The sequence below is a fragment of the Castor canadensis genome, chromosome 2 (assembly GCF_047511655.1).
Source record: "Castor canadensis chromosome 2, mCasCan1.hap1v2, whole genome shotgun sequence".
Lineage (NCBI taxonomy): Eukaryota > Metazoa > Chordata > Mammalia > Rodentia > Castoridae > Castor > Castor canadensis.
The window spans coordinates 124,377,215-124,385,192 of NC_133387.1; the positions used below are offsets into that span (position 1 = coordinate 124,377,215).

The 7,978-nt window shown below is 37.3% G+C and overlaps 1 pseudogene; it reads left to right on the top strand.

Moving 5' to 3' along the window:
* The first annotated feature begins 690 nt into the window (after positions 1-690).
* LOC109678145 (olfactory receptor 4F3/4F16/4F29-like) lies at positions 691-1,629 on the top strand (annotated as a pseudogene).
* The last annotated feature ends 6,349 nt before the right edge of the window (positions 1,630-7,978 follow it).

Consider the following 7,978-nt stretch of genomic DNA (forward strand, 5'->3'; position numbering starts at 1 on the left):
TTTGAACTCAGGCCTTTGTGCCTGCTAGGTAGGTGCTCTATTGCCTGATCCACAGCTCCATCCCATGAACCTCCTTTCTGGTCTTGTCCTTTCTTTGCCCTGATGCCGAGGCTGTATAATCCCTCCCACTCCTTGATCTGAGCTGCTAAATGGGGATGCTTTCAGAGCTTCTACATTTTCTTCTCTCCTTGTGAAGAAAAAGTGAATGTGATTTGACAAAACTGGAATGGTATGTAGCTAAAAATGAGAGGAATTTCCTAAGAGTTGCACTGCATACAGAAGCAATCAACTTGGTAAGAAAATAAAGGCCATCAGAAATTTCTTTATGTCTGGGGAACAAACTGTGAGGAAGAGATAGATAAGTTCATTTCTGCTTCCCATTTTTCCTCTCATACTCCAGCAGGTTCCCAGCTCTCTCATGACCTTTCTTCTGATTCATCATCTGTTTTTGCCTAACCTTCCTCCTCTAATGCTGGAGGATTTGAGGAGTGAAAAGCAGTTGCTTGTGGCATTGTTGTCCGTTTTCATCACCTACTGTTAAAGGGTTCTATAGAAGGATTTTAGATCTTTGAAGTAAGGCAACATCTCTTGACAATTTGAAACTCGTGTTGTTAGCTACTCCCCCACAGTTTGATTTTCTTTTTGCTGTCTTTTTCAGGTGATGTTAGATACAGCATTGCTCTCCAAGCAATGGATGGAGCCAACCACTCTTTGGTGTCTGAGTTTGTGTTCCTGGGACTCTCCAACTCATAGGCAATACAGCTTCTTCTTTTCCTCTCTTCTTCTGTGTTCTACATGGCAAGACTGATGGAAAACCTCCTGTTTGTGTTCTCAGTGACCTCTGATGCTGACCAACACTCTCCCATGTACTTCCTGTTGGCCAATCTCTCATTTCTTGACCTAGGAGTTTGCTCTATTGTAGCCCCCAAGATGATTTATTACCTTTTTAGAAAACACAAAGCCATCTCTTTTGGGGGTTGTATAACTCAGATCTTCTTTATTCATGCTGTTGGAGGCACAGAAATGGTGCTGCTCATGGCCATGGCCTTTGACAGGTATGTGGCCATATGCAAGCCCCTCCACTACCTGACCATCATGAGCCCACGGATGTGCATTTTAATTTTGGCTGTATCCTGGATTATCGGCCTCACCCACTCAGTGGCCCAATTGTTTTTTGTTGTAAACTTGCCTTTCTGTGGTCCTAATGTACTGGACAGCTTTTACTGTGATCTCCCTCAGCTCATTAAACTTGCTTGCACAGATACCAACAGACTGGAGCTCATGGTCACAGTCAACAGTGGACTCATGTCTGTTTGCTCCTTCTTCATACTGGTCATTTCTTACATCTTCATTCTGGTCACTGTTCGGAAACACTCTTCATGTGGTTTGTCCAAGGCCTTTGCTACTCTGTCAGCTCATGTAACTGTGGTGGTTTTGTTCTTTGGACCATTAATGTTCTTCTACACCTGACCCTTCCCTTCATCACACTTGGACAAATTTCTTGCTGTCTTTGATGCAGTTCTCACTCCTTTTATGAACCCAGTTACCTATACATTAAGGAAAAAGGAGATGAAGGCAGCAATGTGGAAACTTTGCTATCAGCTTGTAATTTATAGGAAGAAATCCTAAATACTTTAACAATAAACAAAAAGCATCTCTACACTCCATGGCAATGGGAAAATAAAGTCTTTGAAATTTTGGATCTCTATTGGTATTCTGTACTGGGTTATATTTAGTATTCATCATGTTATTATATGTCTGTAATTCCAGATCAAAATGAAAAGAGGGAGTCAAATTGGAGATTCCAATGGTTCAGACCTGTGTTAGACATTTAACACAAATTATCTAACACTAAGGATAATTCTGGGCAGTGAGTGTTTTTACCTTGATAATTTTAATGAATTAAGAGAAGTGCTTTTTTCTCATTCCTTTTGTAATTATGTATAAAATGCTTCAAACCAAAGCTGATTTTCACCTTAATCCTCCACTTCTAATATTCTTAACCCCTCAATAGGTGCCAAACAAAGAACATGTCCAACAATTTAGTTTTGGATACTAATATTTTCTGCTTTTTCCTCTTTCAACCTGGTTAATGTCCTTTTCTCAAACCATCTGCCAAACTTCCATAATGAATCATTGGTTTGATGTTTGTTTTCACCTTCTTCCTTTAGTATCTACTTTGATTCCTGTGTCCTTTGGCTACTTAAAAAATTCTTGGTTGTATAGTGGTTGAATTGTGGGATCTTAGAACAGGATTTTTAGAGGTCATTCATTCCTACTTGTTTATTTTATGATGATAAGACTCAGTAACAGAGGTGCTAGATGATAGATTTAGGTTAAGAATCTAGACTTCTCACTTTTGGATTAAATTTTTTTTTAATATTTAACCCCACTTGCTTGTTTGAGTTCTTGATCTTTCTTCTAACAGAAGACACTTATAGCTTTTTAATACTTTCCTATTTCTGATCCCAGTGATAACAGAAGTGACAGAAGTGAAGTCAATACTCTTCTCCTTGGCATCAATTTCATAGTTATTCATTGTTTCTGAGATTGTTGGCTCTTTTCTTGGACCAGGTCCTAAGTATTTTATAGATATGTGATTATATCATCTCATGTCCTTAGTCTTACCTATGGCTTTTATTTATGCTGCTTTTTTAAAATCTACAATTCACCAGTATTCTTCAGTAAGGCTCTTCTACCTGAAAAACACTCTAAAGGGTGTCCATGATCCCTTTCCTGTTTCTACCAAGACCTGGCAGTTATCTTATGTAATTTTCAAGAATTTCAGGTGTGACTAATACTATATTCCTTATATGTTTATACTTCTGCTTCTCTTGACAATCTCAAGAAATGCTTCTATGGATGCTAGCCTCATGAAATTGTGTGATTCTTTGACTTCCTTTTTGGCAAATGGAAACTTAAACTTTATGCCAAATAAAATTCAGAGAAGATGTATTAACAGTTTAATTTGCAAGCCTGGTTGAAACTGCCATAAGTACTTTCTGGTTTGTCTATCCCCACAGGATTTTAAAAGCCCACTCATTGTTTTTGTCCAATTACCATCACATCCACTACCACTGCTATCTTCACAGTTTTCAAAACCAACAATGACAATCATTGAATGCTTAAGATGTGTCAGGTAATATCCCAAGATTTTTACAGATATTAGTTAATTTAACTCTAACAGAAACCAGGCAGATAATATTCTTTCTTATTTCATGGTTAGGATGCCAAGACACAGGTATATGTAGTAACTTGTCTGGGGACACCAGGGCTGGGATGGACATCCTGATGCTCTGCTCCAGCACCTCTGCTCTTGATCACTACTCTGCCGCCTCCCAGGATAGTGGTCCTTTCACCTGTACTCCTAAAATCTAAATGCATGTTTTCTGTCTGTAGGTAACAGCATAAAATAGCAAAGCTAAAACATGAGTTAACTCAATAAAATATGCTATTTAAGATCTTTGTTCTGAAAGTCATTTTAATGTACCATTAGATTTTTCCTCTATTTGCCAAAGATAGTGAAATTCAGAATTGAATTTTATAGTAAAATAAATTTTGTATTCTTCTATGTAAACACAATTATACATAAGTGGAGAGCAGTACACTCTCTACTCCTTGGAGATGTTTAGTCCATGATAGAGTCATGTTATTTGAGAAAAGTCTTAAAGCCATTGGTTTCTTCATTTTCATAGAACCAGACTTTGCATTATTGCTGGCAGAAGATAAGCCAATTCTAATTAATGTTTGACAGATAGAAGTGACTGTCAAAGTTCCTCTATGCTGGTTAGCCCATTCTGTCTCTCAAGGAATAGTGATGTAAAAAGTTGGGTTTCAATCAGAAGATTAGAATTAGGTCAGTCATCTTCCACAGGCATTAAACAGTATCCAGAATAACTTGATGTAAATAATAAATAACACATAATTATAAACTTCTAGGATATCACTGCCTTGTGGAGGAGAGGGATATGGCAACAAATTACAACAGTGCACTGGATATGATTCATATCTGTGATTTACCTATGTACCTATATGTTATCAACTCTACTGTGTTGACCATTTCACAATGTGTACATATATTAAAGCATCACATTGAACATCGTGAATATATTCAATCCTTATGCCTCAATAAAGCTGAGGGCAAAGGAGAGTCAGATAGAAACTTGCTAGCTAGATGTGAAAGGGAATTCGTGCCGGGCAAACCTGAAAGGTGTGTTATACTGTGAAAGAAAATGTGTTCTCCAGGAGCACAGAACATCTGCAGAGCTGGCAGAGGCCATATGGACACATACACTGGGTTAGACTAAGAGTAGTAGCAGGTAATGGGAGATACGTGAACATGACAGTGACATGGCTAGATTCAAGCTTTTGAAGATCAAATCTGAGACCGCTGATGCTAAATGTAGTAACAGGATGCAAGAGAGGGCTTTTGTGGTGCAAGTAAAAACCACCAGAATGAACTAAAGGAGCAGAAGTGGTAACAGAAAGAAGAGGAGAGTTCAAGATAAATTGCTTTGACTTAGTGATTATTCCTACTGATTGCAAAGGAGTGTTAAAGGTAAGTCCAAGATTTGGGAGTAATATCAATTAACCTCAGTAGAGTAAATGTTAGATAACTGAACAAATTGGATTTCTGTGCACCTGTTATATGATTTGAAATTAGATAAATATAAATCTGCCATTATAAATTATGGCAAGTCTGTCAACTTGTGTCTTGCAAATCATAGTTTTAGACAAGAGACTTTGAATTTACTCCAAAGCATTTGTAGTTATTTTTAAATGACTTAAACAATTTAAAAATGTCTCTTAGAACTCCCCTGTAAAATCAGCTTAAGACATTATCAAATTTCTTGTGATGGATATTCTAAGGAACTAATGACTTCTGCATGGTTTATAGTGGTTTCCTTGTTTTCATTGTCATTAGTGGTATACTTAATGAAAGTTTTCCATGGACAGTCTCATTTATTTGTAACAATTCTATGAAGCATGTTGTAAAAGTGCTAAACGTGGAGGAGTAAGATGACTTTATCATTTTCTTACAGTTTCCATGTTGTGGGAATTGTATCATTTCAGGTGCTGGAAGAGTAGTCTATGAGATGTAAACCCTCATCCTTGTGTTCAGGCCAGCCTGTGCATCTTCATGGAGCATGAGACTCACCCAGAGAAGCAGTAACCCTGCATTTGTGGTGAATTCACCAATTGGGAACCAAAAACTCTTATTTTTTAGATTTGGACATGTTACAAAGTTTTTAAACTGATATGTAAAACCATGCATGATGTATGTATTGAGGGGTACATGCAATGTTTCCAAGTAAACATATGTTGTGCATACCTCAGATCAGTAAAACTTATGTATTTCCTCAAATGTTTATTATTTCTTGATGGTGAAAGCACTCAGAATCCCTTCTTCTAACTTTAAATCTGCAGGTTATATTTGTCATCTAAGTCATCCAGGGTCCTGCAGCACTCCAGAACTTCTCACAGACTGGAGCTAGCCACTGGTGAGCCTTGCATGGCTGTCTTTAATAGTTTTCATCTGGGAGGGAGCCTGCTGCTCTTAGCATGAAGCTTCTTTTATGTTTGTTTGGTTTTTTGTTTTGTTGGTATTGTTGTTTGGTGGGACTGGGGTTTGAACTCAGAGCTTCACTCTTACAAAGCAGGCTCTCTACTGTTTGAGCCACACCTCCAGTCCATGATGTTGTTCTGCATTTTTTTTTTGCAGTTGGGATCTCACAAGCTATTTGCCTAGGCTGGCCTTGATCCATGATCCTCAGAATCTCAGCCTCCCCAGTAGCTGGGATTACAGGTGTGTGCCACAAGTGCCAGGCCAGCATGGAGTTTCTTGTAAGGGATGTTCCCTTGGAAGGCTAACACCTCCCAAAAGCTAGTCTTGGAAGTAACACTCTAAACTGCTAAACCCCAGATATTCTGCTGTGGGATGTCTTTGAAGACCTTGTGTGCAGATACTCCTGTTGCAAGGAGAATGTTATCACCATGATGTTACTTCCTATGGAGAGTACGATTTAAGGAATGTGTTCTTAGGTTAAAGAAACAGAATCTACAGTGCTCTGTTGGGATATCTGATAGGTTTCTAGGTGAGCTATTATTTTATAGAATAAAACAGAGGTCAAAGATTGGCAGAGATACAAGGAGACATGTGGATCATAACTCTTAAAAGGAGAGGTTACCTTGAATCATATATTTGTTATTCTTCCTATCATCTCAACTCACAGAGGAGACTTCAAGCGTCTTTATGCTCCACACTTTTGGTCATGTAATTTTGTTCTTTGCTTCTTATTTCTAATGAGCTCATTAATTTTAGAGGTTGCTGTCTTTCAGTCAAGTACATTTTCTCATTTTAGTTTTTGCTGACTATTTTTAACTAAAATTTTTGCTTTCAATTGACTTATATTTGTATATTTATAGATTATGAGGTAAAGATTAAATAAATCTAATTATCATATCCATCCCCTCATGCTAATCAATGGTTATTTCTGTTTTGTTTGCTTTAATATCCCTTTCATTTTATATTTTTATGAGGATATGTTAAAGTACAAGGGGGTAATTTTTACATTTACATAAATGCAAAATCTATACTTTGAACAATTTCACCCCCTCTATTATATTCTCTGAATTGCCCCATAACCCACCTTTTGCAAACAGTATTCAGAAGCTTCCATCATACTATCTTCATACATATCTATGCAACATACCTTCTTCCTGTTCACCCCCCAGTAATGTCTCATTTCTCCATCCCTCCTCCAGATGATTTCCTCCAAGATATTATTCTCTCAATGCTCACATCCCAGTATTTATTATTATTATAACAATCACCATTTTGTGTCTAGATTATACATGAGTGAAATGAAAACGTTTGGTCTTTTGCTTATCTAGCTCAGCATGATTCCATTCATTTTCCTACAAAATAAGAACAATTTCATTCTTATTTGTGGTCAAATAATGGTTCATTATGTACATATAGCACATGTTTCTTATCCATTCATCAGTTTTTGGTCATCTAGGCTGATTCTGTAGCTTTGCTATTGTGAATAGGGCTGCAATAAACATGGGTGTGCAGGTGTCTCTCTTGTACATTGATGTACTGTCCTTCAGATATACACACAAGAGTGGTACAGCAGGGTCATAAGGTAGGTCTTTTTTTAGTTTTTTGAGAAATCTCCATACTGATTTCCCTAGTGGTTACACTAGTTCACATTCCCACCAGCAGTGAGTCAGGGTTCCTTTTTCCCCACATCGTCACCAGCATTTGTTGTCATTTGTGTTCTCGATGATTAATATGCTAACTGGGGTGAGAAGAAATCTTTGTGCAGTTTTGACTTGCTAAGGATGTTGCACATTTCTTCATGCATTTTTAACCATTTGTACGTCTTCACCTGAGAACTCTGCTCAATTAATTGGATTATTTATTCTTCTGTTGTTTGTTTTTTGAGCTCTTTGTATATTCTGTATACTAATCTTTCACTAAGCTTTTATCTGTTTTAAATAGCTGGTAAAGATTTTCTCCCATTCTGCTGGTTGTCACTTCCTTCTGGTAACCATTACCTTTGATGTACAGAAGCTTTTTAAGTTGATGCAATTCTGAAGGAAACTGAAACTAGATCCATGTCTTTCATCCTACACAAATATCAACCCCAAAGTGGACTAAGGACCTTAATCTAAGACCTAGAACTCTGAAACTAGTGCAAGAAAGCAGGAAATACACTGGAACATATTAGCATTGGCAATCACTTCCTAAATTCAGAAACTAAGAGAAAGGATTGACAAATGGCACTACATAAAATTTTAAAACTTTTGTACAACCAAAGAACAAAAGAAGAAGCTACCCACAGAATAAGAGAAAATCTTTGCCAGCTGTACATCTGACAAGGGACTGATAATCAGAATATACAGAGAGCTCAAAAAACTAAACTCCAAAAAAAAAAATCAATGACCTAATGAAGAAAGGGGCAAATGAACT